The sequence below is a fragment of the Notolabrus celidotus genome, chromosome 23, assembly GCF_009762535.1.
Source record: "Notolabrus celidotus isolate fNotCel1 chromosome 23, fNotCel1.pri, whole genome shotgun sequence".
Taxonomy (NCBI): domain Eukaryota; kingdom Metazoa; phylum Chordata; class Actinopteri; order Labriformes; family Labridae; genus Notolabrus; species Notolabrus celidotus.
Window position 1 is genome coordinate 25,083,570 of NC_048294.1, and position 9,029 is coordinate 25,092,598.

A 9,029-nucleotide genomic window follows, 5' to 3' on the forward strand; every position below is an offset into this window, starting at 1 on the left:
AGATTATCTACCCCTGAACTAAATTTAGACCCTGGGTCCACCGGTTGAAATGCACGTAGTTCAGGGGTAAAGTTCCTGCTGTCAAAAAAACGCCAAATGTTCAGTCCTACTTTAAAACCAAAAGAATGTTTCATGGCTTGGTTGTATAAACTGAAGGTAGTATTATCTCCTCAGTGTTTATTTTAATTCTTGTAAAGATCCATCTCCCTGCTGCTGCAACCCACCCAGTTTCCCATTGGGAACCATTAAAGCTTCATCTAATCATCTCATCTAATAATGCCAAAAGTTCAAGTGTTCTAAAGCAGGAGTAAACCATCGCCTTAAGCTTGGCTGTCATCCTGCTGTAACAATGATGTTGCTCGTGATAAAGTTGTTGAGATGCCTGTCATTTGGTTATTCTTCCCACAGGAGCCACTCTCTGCTTTCATTATGTTGATTTAGCTCTGCTCCTTATGTCCTCTCTCCTTTTCCAAATGCTTTGCTCACAATGCAGCGAGCTGGAATGAAAACAACAGGAGAGCGAGCAGTGGATGAATTAAATACATCAGAAACAATTACAGTCGGTGGAATGTCAGGCCAGGATAGGCCTGCCTAATAACCTGTAAAATTATGACTCTGCCTGTTTATTATTCATAATAAAGTGCGCCATAAAAACTAAAGTAATGTGCCCGAGGCTTGGATGCATGTTTATTTGCCCTTGTGCATGCATGTTTGTGTAGGTAAGAGAGTTATAGAGTGAGCACCTATAACATGATGACAGTGGACAGCAGGCAGGAAGTATGAATCATCTACCAGTCAGGGTCCAGGAGGCAGACACCCCCTCTACTTTTAAGAGTAGGCTTCAAATTTTCCTTTTTGATAAAGCTTATAGTTAGAGCTGGATCAGGCTTGGACCAGATCTTAGTTATGCTGCTATAGGCTTAGACTGCTGGGGGAACTGACACACTGACACACTGGGATCCTATCTCACCCCCTCACCTCATCACTTACTTTAACTCTGCCTGTCCCATTAAAGTTACTAACCATAGACCTTTCTGGAGTCCCTGAGCTCCCTTGTCTCGTAGGTTCCTCTGAGCTGCCGTAGACGTCCTCCTGCTGTGGACATTCAGCCACTACTACTCGACTCATCACTATCACCGCTTCCTCTCTCTCTTATTCTCCTCAATCCCTCTTTCCAGACCCAACACAGTCTCAGCAGATGGCTGTCTAACATGAGTCTGGTCCTGCTCGAGGTTTCTGCCTGTTAAAGGAAGTTTGTCCTCTCCGCTGTAACTAGCTAAATACTGTGAGGTGCAATGCTCATGGTGGATTAAGGTGGGGTCAGACTGAGTCTTATCCTGTCTTGGTGTTGGGTCTCTGTTCATAATTTGACATAGAGTGGTCTAGACCTGCTCTGTTTGGAAAAGAGTCTTGCGATAACATTTGTCATGATTTGGCGCTATACAAATAAAGATTGATTGATGTTGAAGTTGTTGTTCTCTCCCAAAGATATAAGACATGAGAGTAAAACTGTTCTCTTTTGCTGATTATATTTAAATCAGTCATTATTGTTGAGCAAAATCAGCCAAGCATATATTTATTTTACTTTAGAGCATGATTAATTATTCTAAATAAGTCACAGAGAGAGGAGGGGGACAGAGAGAGAGAGTACAAAAACTAAAATCATCACAGCTTCTTCTGGAATCACAGAAACCAGAAAAGGCAGGATTGTCTTTATTCCTTTTTTTCATTCATACCGCTTTGTTCTCACCACCACCTGCTAACAACCTCTTTTCCTTGACTTTCTGTCCCTTTCTCTCTCACTATAAAAAGAACAAAGGAGGAAGAAACAGCTTTGGATGGTGTGCTCACAATAAACGAATGACAAATCTCACATTTCATTACTTACTTATTGTTGTATAGTTGACATTTATGAAAATAACATAGTTCTGCTCATTAATAATTGACCTGACTTCATTCTATTATACAGTCTAGCACCATCAAGGAGGCCTTCAGACATGCCTAGACTTTACACCAAAATCACACAACTTATATTTCACAGGATCATGAGTTGATTACCTCCCCAACTAATTGGCCTATAGTTTAAAATTAAAGAAAAACATGACATTCTTGATTTTATCTTAAATACTTATTGAAGAGGCAACTTAATCAGGGTTCTATGCTCCCCATAGGTCAGATAATAAGAAACAACCAAATAAAATACCATAGCTATGCAGATGACACACACATTTACATCACCATATCACCAGGGGATTATAGTCCCATACAAACACTGAGTAAATGCATTGAACAAATCAATGACTGGATGAGCCAGAACTTTCTTCAGTTAAACAAAGAAAAAACTGAAATGATTGTTTTTGGAGCCAAGGAAGAAAGGTTAAAGGTTACTGCTCAGCTCCAATCTGCAATGATGAAATGTTCAAACCAAGCCAGAAACCTTGGTGTAGTCATAGACTCAGACCTTAATTTCAGCAGCCACATTAAGACAATTACAAAGTCCGCCTACTATCACCTTAAGAATATATCAAGGATTAAAGGACTTATGTCTCAGCAGGATGCAGAAAAACTCGTCCATGCATTTATGTTTAGCAGACTAGACTACTGTAACGGGGTCTTTACAGGACTCCCTAAAAAGTCCATCAGACGGCTGCAGCTCATACAGAATGCTGCTGCTCGAGTCCTAACAAGGACCAAAAAAGTAGACCACATTACTCCAGTTCTTAGATCTCTACACTGGCTTCCTGTCTGTCAGAGAATAGACTTTAAAATCCTGCTGATGGTTTATAAAGCACTGAATGGTTTAGGCCCAAAATACATTGCTGATCTGCTACTACTTTATGAACCACCTCGACCTCTGAGGTCATCAGGTACTGGTCTGCTTTCAGTCCCAAGAGTCAGAACGAAACATGGTGAAGCAGCGTTTAGTCATTATGCACCACATATCTGGAACACACTCCCTGAAAGCTGTAGGTCTGCTCAAACTCTCACCTCTTTTAAATCAAAGATTAAGACTTTTTTATTTACCTCTGCCTTCCTATCTTAGATTATTTTAACCCACTTTAAATTAAAATTTTAATGTAATTTTTAATATATTTCTAATTTTCCTTTTCTTTTCTGTTTTATCATATTTGTCATTTTAATTATGTTCTTTTATGCATGTCTGAATGTCTCCAATGCTTTTAATGTGTTAATGTAAAGCACATTGAGTTGCCCTCGTGTATGAAATGCGCTATACAAATAAAGCTGCCTTGCCTCTTGCCTTGCCTCTTGCCTTGCCTCTTGCCTTGCCTCTTGCCTCTTGCCTCTTGCCTCTTGCCTCTTGCCTCTTGCCTCGCCTCGCCTCGCCTCGCCTCGCCTCGCCTCGCCTCGCCTCGCCTCGCCTCGCCTCGCCTCGCCTTGCCTTGCCTTCTTCTTTTCATGTGCTCTGACACAGCTGAGTGAAATAATTCAGTGAAATAATTTCAAAGGTACTACATGAACCTTCAGGGGTGTCACTTGGAATTCTAGGCCCCATGAAGAGATACTGGGAAACTGGGATCCTATCTCACCCCCTTCCCCCCAACAAAAGAAGCTGGATGTTCCATTTGCTCTACAAAACAGTGGATGCAGCGTCCATGATTTCCAAAAAGAGTGTCAAATTTGGATTCCTCAGTTCACAGGAAAGTTTTCCACTTTGCCTCAGTCTGTCTTGAATGGGCTAATAAAACTGTAAACATTTTCAGTTTCAATATTTGATATGTTGTCTTTGCACTACTTCAATGAACTATAGGGTTTAAGTGAATAGCAAACCATGAAAATCAATTTTTATCAATACTTTAGTCAGTGTCCCAATTTCTTTGAATTGGCCTTGTGAAATACTAAAACTACAATTCTTAAAACCTGTCCTCATGTTTTCCCTTTCCTCTTTGTAGTCATGTAAGATTATCAGACTTTAAGGTTTTGATGGGTCACTTGGATCATGGAGGTGTGCTGTTGTTATGGGGCACAATGTGATTAATGCGATACTCATCACTTCAAATCGCATCGCTCTTTACAGAGAAATGTCAAAGATGTGTGAGAGAGGCCTCAGAGAAAGACCCCACTTTCTTCCAGTGGTAGAGTTAAGAGCTATGTTAGTTCATTCAACTCATTTTAATTAACTTACAACAGCTAAAAGTTAGAGGAAAAAAGGCTCATCAAAAGTAAAATTTCATTTTAAGGCCCCCTCCTCCATTGGGTTAAAAGCAAAACTAATAGAAGAGTGGGACTGTGACACAAAGACACAAGTACAAATCTATCTGCTAACTCAGCACCATGGACAGCACCATGGTTTCATACTCATATCACAATTTGGATTCTCATACTTGAGACCATAGAGTCTCACTTGCTCAGAGATCTATGAAATAAGCGATCTATTCTAACCCTCTCAATGATTCAACCCTTTGGCCTTGCTTTACTTTTTCTGGGTCTGAGAGAGCGAGAGAGAGAGAGGGGGGGGGGGGCAATGTTATTCTGCCAACTACTTTTTTAGTTTCAATAAAGCAGCTAGCTTCACTCCAATGATAGTGATCTAAAAGGCCCAGCAGAGGATGTACTTCCTGCGTCAGCTCAGGAAGTTCAACCTGCCCCAGGAGCTGCTGATCATGTTCTACACCTCCATCATCCAGTCTGTTCTGTGCACCTCCATCACTGTCTGGTTTGGATCTGCAACCAAACTAGACAAGCACAGACTGCAGCGGACTATAAGGACTGCAGAAAAAATCATCGGTGTTGACCTGCCCCCCATCCAGGACTTGTACCGGTCCCGGGCCAGGAAACGGGCAGGTAGCATCACCGCTGACCCCTCACACCCTGGACACAAATTCTTCAAACTCCTCCCCTCCGGCAGGCGCTACAGATCACTGTGCGCCAAAACAACCCGCCATAAGAACAGTTTCTTCCCCCAGGCTGTCACTCTGATGAACACTAAACCATAACAGTGTCATACCTGTTAGATAAATACTCTCTGTAAATATACATGTAGATACACAATGTAACAATTCTCCAAGCAGAATTCCATATTTCTATTTCTTGTATTATTTAACTTCTATTTTATAATGTAAAACTACCTCTGCAACTCACCACTGCACTTTATCATATTATTTTAGCCTGTACATATTAGTCAAGCCTATTTGTTGTTTCTTTGTATTTATAGCTAAGGTTATTGTTATTATATTTTTATTTTATTTTTTATTGTAGTTCTTATTCTTATTCCTATTCTGCCTTGTACAAAGAGAGCACAGTTTACTGAAGTCAAATTCCTTGTGTGTTCAAGCATACTTGGCGAATAAAGCTGATTCTGATTCTGATTCTAAACTCATGAAAATCATGCAGTGCATTAATTTTCATTAGATGCTATTTAGTTAGCTTTGAATGCTAAATATGTGAATAAATTGGGAGCACATGATAGGACGAGTTTCAAACAAACTGCCAGGGTATTTAATTATTTTGGAAGACGGTTGAATATAAAAGTATTACTTAGACTGTCCGCCCTCATACAGTAATTACATGTTGTATTATCACATCAACAGTCTAATGGAGAAACCCCTCCACCTCTTCTTCTGCTACTTTACATCCCTCCGTTAAGCCCCGCCCCCCGACTGAAGCACCAAATATGCATCCCAGCTGCTGTCAAGCAGACCGTGTGTTTCCCTAAGCTTGTTACATCGGAGTCAGAGGACCGAAACACTAACAGCTGATACACATACATTCAAAAATAAACGCATAAAAAAAGGATCAACTGGTGTGTGCCTCACAGCTGCTGAGCTCTCAGCAGCACCTAGGTGAGGAGGACGAGGGAGAGAGAGAGGGAGAGGGAGCTGCCTACTGAGGTGACAAAGAAGCAGGATGATGTAAGTTTTAGAGGTTTGCTTTGATTGGCTAATCATGTGCAAGCTAACCCTGATTGGTTGTTTTAATCAGACCAGACTTGAAAAACAGAAAGAACAAAGGGGAGGATACAGACATCTGCAGAGCGCGGTGTGGGAGTGTTTCTGTGATCCGTCTTCAGACTGCTCTGTGAGGTGACCTGTAATTGTGAATTTGTTTGTTCTTGCTAAATCTGGTGTCTCTATATCGATGCACACTGCTGACATGTTTTTTATGTTCTCAGCATTGTTGTCTTTATCAGATAAGACAGCTGTGGGAAGAAGACAATGGGTAGTAAGGGTTGTAACTGGGAGTCAAACCAGTGACCCCTGTGAGGAGGACTCTTGCCTTGGTACATGGGGTGCACTTTAACTCGTAGGTCAACAGGCGCCCCGGCTGAAATGATGATAAATGGGCATTGTCTTGATTAAATGAACTCAATAATAAATACACACATTTATTATTGTTGGTGACATGCATTTATCAAAGTTTGTTATCCAAAGTTCTTATAAAAGAATGTTTCCTCCTGTAGATTAAGTCATTAGAGGCACCAGTGGCCTAGCGGTCTAAGCGCACCTCATTTACAGAGGCTATAGTCCTCGTCTCAGAGGTCACAGGTTCGACTCCCGGCCTCGACTGTGAGGTCCCTAGTCTCCTTCCCTCCCTTTTCTTCTGGTTCCCTTTCCCTGTGTTTGTCTTGTTTGTTTCAGCTGCTGCTAATCTACAATCAAGTTATTCACTCTGTCTGCAGTACTTAAGCCCGGCTCAGTCCTCCACTAGCCAAGCGTGGTACTCAGCTCAGGCCCTCATGAAATGTATCTTTTGAAATCCTTTTTTCCTTTGCAAGAAACTAACTTTGTCTCTCCCTGTGACCAGATCTCCAAGCAACACTTCTACAACCAAACGCCCAGCTCCAGGACCACAGCCAGTCACTCACCATGTATAAAGCACCCTGGAAACCGGGGCCCGTATGCACGTCCAGCTATTACACAAACGGGACCATTAGTTTTAGCGTACCGTTATGGAACGGCCCATTTGGCTGTAGCATTAGCCGCATGCACGACTGCAAATTATTGGCCAATTAACTAATGTTAACGGAGTTGTTTGGGAAGGATTCACTTCACAGTGTTTCTGGTAGGTTACCTAAGAATTATGTGGCATCTCCTAAATCTAAGTTTGCTGTATATTTCGACATCATCATACTTTTCCAAAGGATTAGTTCGACCCCTATCTGTTGTCTTCGCATATTTCGTCTTGAGTGATGCATAAGCACGATGTCCTCCATCCTGTAAACAACCTAACAGGTAGCTCTCTTGCCTTCGCCTCTCTTCTGGCCCGCCGACTTATTCTCCTTAAGTGGAAGTACAGGGCTCCACCTTCACACGCTCGGTGGGTCAGAGATGTGGCGACACATTTAAAGTTAGAAGAATTACGGTACCGTAGCCAGGGTTCTGCTAGGAGGTACTCTGAAACATGGAAGCCCTTCTTGGACTATTCTAACAACTTACCAGGTGCAAAAGTAGCAGACTGAGGCCCTCGTGAAGGCCCCAAAAAAAACTAAAAAAAGAATTTAATAAAAATGAAATCATTAAAACTGTTAACTGTTTTTGTGATGTTGCCATTTTCGAAGATACAAACAATTTGGTGGTTCAGTATTATCACAACCACTATGAAATAAAAATGATTATAACTATTACAATAACTACTATTTTTATGCATCATATATTATGATTACACTAATGATCATCATCATTTATTTTATTTCAATCCTCTGAGAACACAATGAGGGAGAACTCTTGTTTGCAATGGTGCCGAGGTACAGACAACGATGGAGCACATACAATATAATCAGGTAGTTAAAATACAGTTGAGGTCAAAATGATTAGCCCCCCTTGTTAAATCAGATAAAACCCTTGATTTCTCCATGAAAATGACCATTAAAAACAAGTGTTTATAGTTAATGTGTTTCCAAAATAGCAAAGACAAATGTTCACTGTGTTTGACGGGGATATTTTGTTGATGCAATGAATTGAAACAAGAAAAGATAAAAATGGCACGTCCAAAATTATTAGCCCCCTGGCCCTAAGTAGTTAATAGTGCGCCCGTTCTGAGCCACACCTGACAACAACCTCTTCAAATAGTTCTTTACAAGGTCAGCACATGTCTCTGGAGGGATTTTGGCCCATTTTTCCAATGAAAATTGTTCCAGCTGGTCCAAAGTACATGGTTTCTGAGCATGGACATTCACTTTCAGCACCCGCCACAGATTCTTCACAGGATTTAGATCTGGGCTCTGTACGGGCCACTCCAGGACCTTGGTTTTGGTGTCCTTTAAGAACTGTTTGACCAATTTTGACGTAAGCTTTGGATCATTGTCTTGCTGGAAGACCCAGCACCGACCAAAGCCTAGGCTAAGAGCAGAGTTCTTCACCCTCAAATTATTATCCCTCAAAATGTCAACATAACTTTCTTTTTTCATGATGCCATGCACCAGAACAAGGCTCCCTGTGCCTGAGGCTGCAAAACAGCCCCACAGTACGATGCTCCCTCCACCATGTTTAATTCTGAGGACCGTGCTCTAAGAGTTGAAGGACTCTCCCTTTCTTGGCCAAACATGAACAACATCCATATGCCCAAAAAGTTCCATCAGATCAAAGGATGGACTTCCAAAACTCATCTTTACCTTTCAAATGTTCTCGGGCAAACCTCAGTCTGGCTCTGATGTGCTGCTCTTTGAGTAAAGGGGTTCTTCTGGGACGATGGTCCTGGAGCCCACTACGATGAAGACCCCTCACAACTGTGCTCCTTCAAACATCAACTCCAGAGGAGGTCAGGTCAGCAACAATCATCTTGGAAGATGTCCGGGGCTTCTTGCTGACATCTTCTACTACTTTCCTCTCCAGAGTTCATGAAATCTTGCGTTTTCTACTACACCCAGGTTTGTTTCTAACAGAGTTTGTCTCCTTGTACTTTGCAATGATGCAACATACAGCTATTCTAGACACTGTAAAACACCTGGAAATGACAGTATAGCCTTCCCCCTTATTATGAGCCTCCATTATCTTCTTTCTGAGCTGAAGACTGATTTCCATTGTCTTTGGCATGGTGAGTAAGAGTAGTCTCTCTCAATAACGTGTTCAAGT